This window comes from Protopterus annectens, chromosome 2.part0 (genome assembly GCF_019279795.1).
Source record: "Protopterus annectens isolate FY-2018-M chromosome 2.part0, PAN1.0, whole genome shotgun sequence".
NCBI lineage: Eukaryota > Metazoa > Chordata > Ceratodontiformes > Protopteridae > Protopterus > Protopterus annectens.
In genome coordinates, this window is record NC_056728.1 from 1,122,608,109 (window position 1) to 1,122,622,453 (window position 14,345).

Sequence of the window (14,345 nt, forward strand, 5' to 3'; positions counted from 1 at the left end):
TATGTTGAGAGTAGTGATTAGCGGGGGGTATGTTAGGTGGTGGGGAAGTCTGCAATGCTGAGTGGTAATGGGGAATAAGTAGTGCCAGTGGCAGATTTCTAATTTTATTGTAGCAAATTTCACATTTAGTTTTCATACTGGATTGTAGGTTGATGAGTACTGGGGCTACATAGAGGAGACAGGGAAGGAGGTATGTTTGTGCCAGAGTAGACTTGGTAAATGCATTTAGGAAAAACTTCTGTCTATAGAGTATCTCAAGTTTTGGTGCTTATTAATGTTGTTCTCGATATGGTTATCGAACTTAAGGTTGTCATCAGTAATAAAACACTTAGCAACTTTGTATGGGAAAGTACTCCAATTTCAGTGTTGTTAAAAGAAGTTATTTTAAATTTGTTTTTGTCATGGGTATAGGTTTTTGAGGTGAAGAGGAGAAGCTTGTAGACATGCAGATGTATAGACACTGGCAGAGACACACATAAACACATTACAGGAGTGTGCTTAAGTGCATTCCAGGATATTCATTACTAGGTCAAAGTTGCAATTGCAACTTATGAGACAAAGCTACTGTAGATAACTATCATATGCAAGTGTATCCTCTGAAAAACTGGTTCAGGATATAGGAAACTCAAATATTCCACATAGATGAGGCAATCTGTCATGGATGGGTGTAGTATTAAAGTGAAATAGAACATTTCTACTCCATCTAGGATGATTAAAATCATCCATCTTATGCTGTCAAACTGCATCTACCTTTTACAGGAACCTTATGAAGAGCAAATACCATCTCCAAAGTGTATTAGGTAAGTAGAGTCTCCAATCCATGTACCACATGTGTCTGGGATTGGGATGTGGAAGGAAACCAGAGAACCCCTAAATGCCCACTCAGAAGTAAGGAGGGCATACAGAATCCATATAGGAAGCACCCCAGACAAGAACTAGACTGGAGTCCTACTCACTGTACCACTACACTGTTTAATTAAAACATAGGCAATTTGAATATGACATCAGGAAGGAAAACTACATTGGATGACATTTGTAAAAATATGCTGTCACTTTCCCACTGGCAACTTAATGCATAGCATTACAGCTATCACTTACTAACAACTTGTATCCTGTAATCTTGCAATCTTGGACTTGTATCCCTCAGTTTCATTTTGCCTACTATGTGTCTCTGAGCAAATCATTTTAAAAAGCACTGCTCTTAGGTAGCCTTTGAATAGACACCCCTAGCTATTGGGTTTATTTTGTTAGCAAACCAGTAAATTAAATTTGACTTTTGCACTCAGTTCCCCACTTTTCCTTAGCTACTGGTCACTCATGCTTCTAGTCACCGTTCTCTCCAGCCACTGGGGCAGACCCTATACAACTTTGGACAGTGAGCTCTTCCTTGTAAGGAATTCAGCCTCATAACAACTAGATAAATGGAGCTGAGAATCACGGGGACCCGAAACCCTCTAGGCTATCATATGAGTAGACGTATAATTTGTATGTCCCACAATCCAACCGCCTGTCAAACAAATAGTTGCTAATTCTCACACAGCTTTTGTAAAGAGTTGAGCAAATTCCATGCATTATACCTTCCTGTTACCCATGTCATCAGCCAGCTGAAAATAGTCCAAGGCCAGGGCCAGGGTATAATCCTTTTCTGAAGAAGGTACCCCATCTCACCTAAGGAATTACAGCAGGATTACTGCTGACAGATGCTGCCTCCTCTGAAGTCTGGTTCTAACTCCACATGATGTGTGGCTGAATCTGTCAAACTTTAGAAGTGATTAGAGTGGAGCACACAGCACCAGAAGAAGGGCAGATTAATCTAAAGGTAGAATTCTGTTAGGTAGAGAATGCAATAATATATTAAAAGGATACAAAACTACAGACACATCTGTTTATTTGTGAGCACGAGAAAGATCTAGGATTTGTATGAGAGCAACATGAATCAGTAATAGCCCAGTGAAAACAAGTAGGCCTTCACCATTTTGAACTGATTTGGCAGTAAAGCTATTGGGCTGAAAATAATTGTCTTACACTGAGCTTGTAACTAACAAGGAAAGTTTAAAATATGAGCAGCACTGCCAGCTGCTTTGCTGGATTATTTATTCATAAATAATTCATACAGCCAATCATCATTCAATAATCATTCATACAGCCAAACTGGAGGCTAAGGTCTCTCCACCCAAGACTGGAACAGACAGTCATAAGGAGAAGGTTAACACTTGCACCATACCTCCAGCCTCACACAGACCTACTAAACCAGCACTGGCAAAATATAAACATAAATACACAAAATCATACTCGGAGGCTCTAAATAAAAACCTGCAAAAGCATCAGAGTGCTCCAAAGCAGACACCCACAAAGCCTGCACCTCCTGTCACAAACCAAACTGCACATAAAACACAAAATCAATGTGCCACACAATCACAGCCCTTAAGGCAAAATAACATACCTAACACAATAGTAATAGGTGACTCAATAGTCAGGCACACTAACGCCCCACTCACTAGGCTAGACAAGGAGAAGGTTACTGTTAGCTGCCTGTTGGGAGCCAGAATCTGCCACATAACACAAGCACTCAGGTCACTCCAGAACAAGTACAAATAAGACTCTGTCATTGTTCATGTTGGTGTGAATGACCTGAGATGTACCTCCCTCGACTACATGAAAAGAGACATGGAAGAGCTCTCTGATCATGTAGCCCAGGCGGGTATGACCCTGACCCTGAGTAGCATCCTGCCCTCACCAAGAATGATACCTCAGTATAAAGAAAAAAATGATCAATTTCAACAATTGGCTAAGCTTCTGGTGTCATTCAAAGGGGATCCAGTGTCTGTCAGCCTGGGATGACATGCTCAACAAGCTGCGTTGCTTCGCAAGAGATGGCTTGCACCTGTCATCCCTTGGCTTTCAAATACTGGCCAAGGCTCTTGCTGCCCCCATAGTGCCTTTTATAGGCAAGGCTCAAAATTCAACCCCACCTCTGTAAACAGCACAAGTAAAAAAATGAGGGTTATGCTACTCAACGCCACGAGTTTAAATCTCAAAATACATGCGCTCGAAGCACTCCTAAGTATGGAGAATGTCGGCATCTGTGCAGTAACTGAAACCTGGTTTAAGACTCCAGAGAGCACTCCAGCACTATTAGGCTATAACTCATACCACACATTTCGACCACAGAACATGGACCGAAATACAAAAGGAGGGGGTGTATCCATATTCATCAAGGATACCCACACCTTCAGGTTAGTGGTGCAGCATGATACCTCTGAGATCATCTATGTGCAGCTAACATCTGGCAAATCTGCAATGCAAATTGTGGCTTGCTACAGATCACCCTCCATGACCCAGGACCACCACTCCACCTTTCTGGAGACACTGGAAAACATGAAGGTCCTACCGAACACCCTGATATTGGGTGATTTCAATTACCCTACCATTAACTTGGAAAACTACTTGAGTACAAACTCCCAGGGTCAGCACTTCCTGGAATTTATCAACTCAAATGCCCTGGATCAGCTGGTAAACTCCCCTACCAGAGGCCACAACATATTGGACCTAGTCATCACCAACATGGGCGACAGGTGTTCCCATGCTGGAGGTCAACCCATTACTGGTTAGATCAGACCATAAACTAATCACCCTGGATGTCCACACTCCACCACCACCCCCAACCAAGGAAACCACAGTGAAAAACTTTTCTAAAGCAAACTTCACCTTACTTAAGGCAGAGGTGGTAAGTTTCACAGCCCCCACGCTGAAAGATAACTCTGTCCAAGATGCAGAATCCTTTACAATTGCACTCTATGAGCACCTACAAGGATGCATGGATCATGCCATCCCTAGCAAAACCAAGACTCACTCCCCTAAGAGAAGGAAACCAGTCTGGTGGACCCCTGCCATAAACAGGTTATACAACAAAAGGAGGAAACTAGTTCAGAAAAAAAGCAAATCCCAAGAAGGAAAGACATCCCTGATCAGTATCAGTAAGAAACTAAGGTCCCTCATAAAATCATCCAAGGCTAACTTCGAAAGAAAAATAGCCAAGGATTCAAAAGATAACCACAAAGCCATCTTTAGCTATGTCAAGAATCTAAGTGGCAACTTGCAGATATGCTCTGAGCTAGTGCAAAATAGCACAAAATATACTGAACCTACTGATATTGCCAACATCCTGGCAGATAGATTCAGTGCAAACTTCACCTCCCTCTCACCTTCAAAAGAGTCAAAAAACAATATTGCAAAAGTGTAGTGTTCCAGAAATCACAGAAGCACAGGTGAAAACAGCCCTTTCAAAAGCCAAAAACACAGCATCAATGGGGCCAGATGGTGTCCCAGGCCGCGTCTTGCATGAACTACAGAATGAACTAATCCCTCACCTAAACACGCTGTTCAACCTGAGCCTTTCCACAGGCTACGTGCCCATAGAATGGCGCTCAGCAATGGTTATTCCGCTCCACAAAAGTGGGGCCACAACTGACCCTGGTAACTATCGCCCCATAAGCCTGACTAGCCTGGTCTGCAAGGCTATGGAGCACATCATCATGGAACTCATTAACAAAGACACTGGGAACCTCCAAACACTTGACCCAACCCAGTTCGGCTTTGTTAAGGGCAGATCATGCCTACTAAACCTGGTTGACTTCTTCGAGACAGTCACCAAGGCCATAGACAAGGGAAAAGTGGTTCACGCAGCCTACCTTGATCTCGCCAAGGCGTTCAACACCATTCCTCACTCGGGTATTATAGAAAAACTCACCAGCCTGAACATAAACCCCTACATCACAAGATGGGTTGCCAACTGGCTTACAGACAGAACTCACATGGTAAGAATAGCGGGCTCCAGGTCCGACTCTAAACCAGTCACAAGTGGTGTCCTGCAAGGCTCGGTTCTGGGACCCCCTACTGTTCGGCATTTATTTCTCAGAAGTACAGGCAAACACAGGAGGACTATGGCTAACCAAGTTCGCTGATGACTGCAAACTGGGAGCCATAACTGACTCTCCAGCTCACACGGACATCCTTCAAAAAGGCCTTACTGAGACAGACACAGGGTGTCAAAGTCATGGCCTCAAGCTAAATGCCAAAAAATGCATAGTCATCCTGTTTGGGAAAAACAAAGCACCCACGAATTACCACATAGACGGCAGCCCCCTTAATACAGAAGAAGTAGTAAGAGATCTGGGGACCCAGGTAGATAGTAATCTCTCCTTTGACAATCATATTGCCAAAGTAGTTAGGAAATTCCTTCTATGTGGGCCATCTAATTACTAAGGGGTTCGCATCTAGAAATAAAGAGGTTATAGTGCCGCTCTACTCGTCACTCATCAGACCCATCATAGAGTACAATGCCCCATTTAGGATGTACCTCACAAGACACTTCTAACAGCTGGAAAGACCACAAAAGCACCTCACCAAGAGGATTACTGGCCTCAAACATATGTCCTATGCAGCCCGACTGAAAAAACTCCGGCTGTACTCAATGACATATCGCTTACTCAGAGGTGATCTCTGCCTGACTTACAAAGCCATATGCAACTCAGAATTGATGGACATGCTCCGCCTAAAGAAATCCAAGTCACTGCGAGCCATGCGTTCCAGTGAGCTAAACCTCGCCACAACAATAAATGGAACATGCTGGAGGGATAGATTCCTGTCACAGAGACCCCCCCCCCCCCATGCTTTGGAACAAAATTCCTAACTACATTAGGCAGAGCCCCTCACTAACACTCTTCAAGAGAAGCCTTGACGAGTGGATGGGTAGCAGAAAATACACCCCTGGGATCACTTCATTGGCTCTGCTTGACAGAGGCTCAGTTAATTAATCAATGGGGTGGCGAAAGCCGACACACTCTGGCTAGGCTTATAAATGCCCTTGGGCAGATAGCCTAGTACCTACCTATGAACCTATAAAGTGTTTCTGCAACATTTAAACTGCACCCGCAATGGTAATCATTTGTTTTCTTTAACTTTCATGGTTAGTTGCATGTTAACAGAAAGTATATTCAATAAAAAGATAGAAAGATCTGAAGGTATAGAAGTTATTCCAAGTGCAGAAGGCACAACTTTTTCCTTGTAGGAATTTTGAATACTAGTCAGAATTCTAAATATATTTTGATTACCGAATAAATTCTGGGACCACTAAGCAGAAAAACCGACACAGACAAGGGACGAGATTATCATGGCCAAAGAAAGTTATGCAACCATGACTGGCAGAAGTAAGCTGATGGAGAAATAGATGCATACCTCTCAGCTGTCCAGAATTTCACAGAATGTCCAGATTTCCACTTCATATTTTTGGTCTATCTCATAAAATGTGTGGTTTTCTGGCCAATCATTGAATATTGATTTCATGAAATAATAACAGCCCTGAAGTTTCAGACTTAAAATGCATGCTAATGCAAAAACTGTTATTCAAACAAATTTCTAAATTTATAAGAGCAATGTTTAAATTGTGTCACTGATTTTGGGACTTGGACCTTCCAATACTTGTGGCGTTGAATATAATTTTTACACTAAAAGGTTAAGCGGTATGTATACAACTGGTCTGAATGCAGGCTGCAAGGTTAGTACCAAGCTAAGCACATTATCTGTTGATTAATGGAGCATAGGTAGCAGAGATATATAAAGGAAACAACAGAGTATAAAAAGCACACATAATGGTGAACTGGTTGGTTATATCTGGCAACACAGGGTACAGATGTACAGGTGTACATGTAGGGATATAGACGAACAAGTGTGTGAGTTTGTAGGCTTAGGGCAACCAACTGAGGACAACTTACCTTATTTCCATTATTAGTAATGAAGCAGATCTAATTTCAGATAGTGCCTAAATTCTTGGATTACAAACGTAGCTATGATGAAAAAAAAACATAGTAAATAGAATTCCAGGCATGAAGACAAACCGGTGTTGCTGTTTTAGTAATGCAGAACTGCTAAGTACATGGTAAAAAAGGTAAGAAAGTGAAAGCATGTGTGTGGGTAATTAAGGGTGATGAGGCAGAAGAGAATTAAATTATAATCTCAATCCACCTATGTCAAATAAAAATAGGTCCTCAGAATCAGTGTACTAGGAAATGAATGAAATCATATAAACAAGTAATAACATCACTGATAGAATCAATCTACTTTTCTAGGAAATGAAAGAATGAATTACTGCACATAAACAAGTGATGACATCATTAATTGGTGAAAACTGCTAAGAATAGGACTGCTTACTTTCAGTAATGTAGTAATGTAACGTCCGTAAGGATACAAACTTCTGAGAAACAAGGGTGTATTGAAATACTTGCAAAAAGGATCACTTTTAGACATGACAAATAATCACCTTAATGCAAAGCCTCAAGCTGTGGGACTCTTAAGTAAAGTAATAACCACTTTTTAAGTTTTCACCCAGCTCAAAGCAGACAAGTAAGACTGACAGCTTAAAGTTAGGAGCACAGAGCCCAGCTGAAACAGCACTTGTAATTTTACAAAAACAAAAGTGCAGTTTAAGATTTGTTGCAATTTGTACAGATGGTTAGATTTTGTGATGGGGGGAAAAAGCACAGCCAGACAGTGAATTCCTGCAGGCAATACAGCTGAGATAGAATGTAGAAGAATGTAAATTAAAATTATGAACTGTGTTCCTATTCAGAATAAGGAGCTCAGTGACTTCTGCTTTGAATTATGCGTCTTAAGAATGTTAAGAATGTGAAGACATACTGTGTAGCACACAAGAATCATTACAATGCTGACATATACACAGACAGATTCACAAACACAGACACACACCCACACACATACAGAGATAATTTTACATATGTGCTTATATATGTGTAGGGACACACGCACACACACACACACACACACACACACACACACACACACACACACACACACACACACACACACACGTGGGCACACACATTAATTAATCAATCTCACCAGTCTATTTACAAGTTCATTGGTTGTTTTACAGATAAGTGATCAGTGGTTGTTTTCAGATAAACGGCAGTATTTATTTACCTAATGACCTTTCGCTGAGAAGGTTGCACAGGTGGGCAGGAGAATGATTTTTTTCTGGGAGCCAAGTGAAAGCTGAGTCAGGTGCTGACTATATTAAATAGAACAAGAGCCAAGTCAGGGTTATTGTGGGTCATTACATAGCATGTGCTGTGCTGTGCTGTGCTCTGCCCTAATGGTGATACTTGAGAACTATGCTTTTTCTAATCATAAACTGCTTAGTCTGTCATGGGTCCTCAGCTTGCATCAATATCTTGCTGAGCTGTGTCTAATGTTCAGAAAAGACTCCACTTACTTTCTTTGCTGGACTAAAACATTAATTAGTAGGTATTTTCCTGGGTATGACTTTAAAACAATGTATCTGACAAAATACAGGTTATACCTGAAGCAATGGAAACAGAGGTGATCTGTAAGGTAACACCAGATAAAGGCAAAGAAAGCACTTCAGTGAATGTTTACTTGGCAGAAGTTTCCCCTGCGGACCAGTAGATACTCACATTGTACAACATAGTCTGTCACGACTTATAAACATAATTATATGTTGATGGTGAAAAAGATGGTACAGATGCTCGGAAGCTGGACAGATGCTATACCCATATATCACTTGTTAAAGCACATGCCTTAATAAGTTTACAGAAACACATTTATTTATTTAGTTATTGAAACTGCAGGTTGGAGATAGACCCAGTTACTTCATCATCCTGGGTTTAACAGCATGGAATAAGATAGGTGCCCATACAAAGAACTAGAAAGGTGTTCCAAAATCATAGACCTCAAACTACCAGAATTTTTCCGGCCTTTATAAATAAAATGTGGACAATGAAAGTCATACCAAATTGTCAAGTGATAGTTACAAACTTGGTGGTAAGATATTTTCCACGTCTGAAGAAAAATACAAAAATAACTATATCAGTTTGTAAGAAACAACTAAATGAAGTCATCTGTACTAGAGAATTCTCTGCTTACTGTTACTGTCAATGAGGCTTAGAGCACTGAGAACAAAATTGGACTTGTACAATAAAAGATGATTGATATTCAAAAACGTGCACAATGATTGAACAGATCAGTCAGCAGGCCTATTGTTAATCGACTGTTCCCAACAGGAACAATCCAGTCAGTAGCAACTCTTTCTAATCAGCACAGCATAGCAACTTCACTCAAAGTAAATTTTTATCTCTGGAAAACAGAGAAAAGAAACTAGATCCTGGTCAGCTGTAACTATTAGAACAAATAGCTACAGTACCCCTGTCCTCTTGTTCATAAAGAGAGAAAACAATACACATTAAAAAGAAGGTTGGAAGTATGTCTTTCCAACCTTCGGCCTTAAAAAAAAAAAAAAAAAAAACACTTCTCCGAGCCCTTGCTACATTACAACAATTTACTTCTGCATCAACATGCATTTTCGGAAAAATAACAAGTATGAAACTCTGCTGTCTCGTAAAATTCATTTACTATAATCCTTGGTGATTTAGCAGGAAATCAAAACTTTCTAAGTCAGTCAAGGCAAAATACAAGGCAAAATCAGGAACAGTACAGAGCTATTATTCATCCGGGGGGTTGACTTTTTCCCATTCCTATGATGCCTGACTTGTGGAAATGGGCACATAAATCATAATCTAGAAAAAAAGACAGACACAGCACTTACAGGTTTAGAGCATGCACTGTGTATATCTTGGATGCCCCAGACTGCCAAAGCTGGCTGAAGAATACTAAAGCCTGTTTATATAATGAAATTATTTAGAAAAAGTACAACTTTTTTTCTTAAATAATGTCATTGTGTAGTAGCAATAATCTACTAATGAGTGTGGCTAACATAGGATTTACCCACAGTTGGCTTTGTTCAATCACTCAGGCTTTGCCCTTGTGATCAAACCATGCCAGCCATGAATAAATCCTGCGTTATCAACACCCAGTTGTAGATTGTTGTTAAAATAATGTAGGGAATGGTATCTCATATTTATGATAATAATATTTCTTATTTTAGCATGCACAGTATCTAAGTAACATTCTGAGCTTCAAAACTCCAAGTACTAGGAAAAGTACTGTTTCCAAAAGAAAATCATCATTTTATGCTTTATTGTTCAAAGTTCTATAGGTAGCCTGAAAATCAGGGCTAAGGTCATGATATGGGAATAGGTGGACCGAAGGGCTTTTTAAGGTAATGCTACCAATGGGCATGATGGTGTGATCAATATAAACCAGGGTTACGAGATAATAACTGTGAACCAAGCAGCTCAACTTTTAATATTTTGTTTACTAGGCAGTGAGGGAAATTGGTGTAAAACTGCAAATAGTTATTCATGCCTAGAAATCTGTTTATAACTTCTGATTATTTACATAAACAAACATGCATGCCAAAATACTTTGCATTCCATTTTCCCTACCCCAGTTTTCCTATTCTTGCATCACCTATGAACTTGTAATGAAAAGAATATTTGAGGGTTGAGGATTGGTATTAACCATTTACCTCACAGTCACAAGGTGCAAGATTTGATTCTCACATTTGAAAGGAAACTTGACTAGGCTGAAAATGGCCCACAAGGGCAGCAAGCCTAGTACGTAGCTATTAACCTATAATGAAGGAGGATGTACAGTCTAAAAGACTGTTCCATGGTCTCCTTGGTACTTCTTTTTATAGTCACACTAGTATTAACCCTAATAAGCAGCGAATATTTTAAAAAGCAGATTTGGTTCTGATACATAGCTAATGTTGTTATACACACTACCAAAAGAAAAGGCAGGAGTGAATCAGGCAAAAATAAACAATCTTGCCCATTTTAGGGATTAGCTAGTGTTCTGTGGTTCTGGATATGTCTATAATTCTAGATGAATCTGAGTAAGAACTAAAATTGAACTTGCAGACATGTTTACTTCAGCACTTTCTTATATTTTGTTTTATTATTTTAAAAAAGGGTGCTTTTTTCACCAGAAAAAAACATTTTGTATTTATAGAAACAATGTATCTTCTATACTAAATAATACAGGGCATGCTCTACCCTGAAAAATTAGTTATTTATGTTATGTTTATGTTATGTGCAAGATAAGCAGATGTTAATGGAAGAAAACAATGTGCTACAGATTGCCAAAAGGTGACCTGTGTCTGGCATACAAGGCACCCTCTGACGCATTACTGATGGATTTACTGCACATCAGCAAGTCAAATGGCATCAGAAATACTCATTGTGAGGATCTAAACCTCCTCTGTAACATCAACAGAATGGTTTGGAGGGAAAGCTATACCTCGCAGAGGATACTGCTGCTCTGGAACAGACTCCCTAGCCACATAAAACAAAGTACATTCCTGTCCATTTTCAAGCGCAACCTAGATCTATGGATGGGAAACAGGAAATCTACACCAGGACTTCCCCCTGTACTACTAACAGACAGAATTAGCTCATGAATGTGTTAGCCCATGTGTGGGTCCCCTCAAATTATCAATGGTATGATCCTGGTTATTCTAATTAGGATTAATATATACTTATCTTCCATAGGATGGGTAGAGCCAATCTCTCACCAAATGGAATAGATTAATTCAAGCACAAAAAGCAAAATCAACTAGGCGTAAATTGGCCCACAAGGGCAGCAAGCCTAGCACTTACCTATGAACCTATAAAACCTCTGATACTTCAAATCTATCTGCCTGATACAGATAGGCCTGGATAACAGCCCCTGTCTTCTAGAACCATTTTTACAAATATCCCTGGCACCTTTAAACCCTAGTACAGATGTGCACTGCATCACTCCCTCTGGTAGTGGATTTCAGTGGCATTAGCAAACTCTACGAGCAGTAGATTGTGATGTCGTTTTAATATCAGAAGTCCACAGTACCAGAGTTGTTGCTTCAGCAACTAGATACTCTAAAGAGTGTGTAACTGTCTTTTTCCACTATAAGTTATGACTACAGTATTACAGTCATATACCATAGCAGTCTAATAAGTCACCATTGTAGTTTCATTTCTGAAATTTCATATTAATATTTTGCTATTAAAATGTCATATTATAACACTATTCTTGTCATTTATTTTCATAAAAATATGGAATGGCAGTTGATGGACTGCAAAGTCTTTTAAGCTGTGTAGTAATTTATTAGAAATCTAGAAACTCTGGATCCAGAAGTTTGAGCTTTATCTTTTTTATTCACTTATGATTATCAAGCCTTCTTCTAGACATCCTATGGATTTCATTCATCTCCACCTTCCACGTGAGAGCTCTTCAGCTCATTAACTGCCGTTGAGGTGAGGGTCATGTGACAGTTAGTAGTGATGTCATCCATGGTGCATTGGGATTTTATTTTAAGCCATAAATCTCCTTTTGTGCCCTGTACAAATTCTACCAAAAAGAGTCCAGTGGGCATAGATCTAGACTGCTGCTTACTTCCACAAGCAGAATAAGCTTTCAGATGACCCCACCTCCACAGAACAGGCAAAACAGGGAGAACAGACAGTCAAGTACTTTTCTTCAGTTTCCTTTTACTTGCATCTCATCAGACCCATTATTGAGTATAATGCACCTTTTAACATATATTCATTTAAACTTATCACTCAACTTAAAAGACTTCAGAGATTCATTGCTAAAAATATCAGTGGCCTCAAAAATATTTGCTTTTAGGGACAGAATTGCAGCCCTCACTCATTACTCAGTCTCTTATAGACTCTTCTCTGGAGATCAGTGACTGGCCTTTTGAGCCATGAAAGATCCAGTTCTCTTTGGCCTCCTATTTCTTCACAGAACAAATGGTATATAAATACCCAGTTAAACAAACTAAACATTCATTATCAGGTAAACAAGACACATTGGTGTGATACAGTCATATCTCAAAGTATCCACATCTGTAGAACAAACGTCAAATACATGTCAAGCAGAGTAGCACCCTTGACACCTTAAATGTAAACCTAGATAATTAGATGTGCAGCCTTAAATTCTCCCCTGCTGTATCTTCCCTGTGCCCTCATTTAGGCTGCTGGGAACATTTATAACAGTCTGCAGGCAGATTGAGTAGTACTTACATATGGATCAATGAAATGTTGGATTTGTGTACCCAAAGACATGTGCAGCTTACCTATACCCTTAAAAAAGATCAGCAGGATCTGCCACTTCATTACTGCTACCCTGGCTACTACAACAGGTCACATTCCCTTGGTCATAGTCAGGGTTATTCTTGTATGTGAATGAAGATGGACAGAAGGTTGAGCTGTTGCTCACTGTAAGAAGACTTGCAGATAAATCAAAATAAGATTGGTGTAAGATAGTCTTACATGGTGCAGGGGGAACCATCAAGGTATTTAATATATTTAATATCAGAGAAGAGGAAGGAGATAACTTAGCAGTTATAACAGACAAATTTAAAGCACACCGTGAATAAAAGAAAAATCTGCCAATTGTCAGGCATATAGGGCAGGATTCATGATGGCTTGCACGGAGTCTAAGAGTCGTGTAAGACTCCATGCAGCCATCGCGATCCAGGAACAGCCCAAAATCCGGTGTAAGAGACCAGCTAAAACGTCTCTTACACGGGCATTGTGTGGATATGCTAATTACCTCACTTGCAGCTGAAAGGCATGCAAATGAGGTAGATTAGCAATCCACGAAGCTGAAATCAGCCCGTGTAAGAGTTGTGTTAGGTGCAGAAATGTACTCAGTTGACAGCTGAGTACGTTACTGCAAATAACACAATGGAGCCATGACAGCTCCAAATAAAGTGTGCATATGTAGCAGGCAGCATGCCAATGGCCAAATATGTGGCCATTGGCACGGTAACCCGATGCAAACAGGAAATAAAATAAATTTTTTTTCAGCGATCGGCGAGGTTTAAACACAGCGCAGCCCCGTGCAAACGGGCTGCACTAAATAAGACATAAAAATAAAGGTTAGAAACCCACAAATGTGGGTTTTATGCAATGCATGGATTTGCAATGCAGGGACTAGCAGACTGAAAACAACATGGCCACCGTTTAGTGGTTGCTAAGGGGGGAAGCTGAGTGTAAGACACGTAACTAAGCATTAGTAGGCAATCCTATGTAAATGAGTGGTAGGATAGTGAATCACACTGTCACATAGCAAATGAGCACATTCCGTGTAGTGTAAGAGTTAGATAAGGGGGAGTAACATAGTAGGAAATAGGTGACATCACAAGGGGGAATGTCAGGAAGAAATCAAGCTCATTGGAGCAAAGTGGTATGTGAAAGATGTCAATCACACAACATAGAAAGAGGAGTGTCAACAGATAAGCATGGGAAAGTCAAGAAATGGAAGGTGTACACTGTGGCCAACACCAAAGTTTCTTGCTGTGCGTGCATGTGCGCGTGTGCACGCTGGGAGGCGCGTGTAAGACAGAGTGCGCGCGTGTAAGG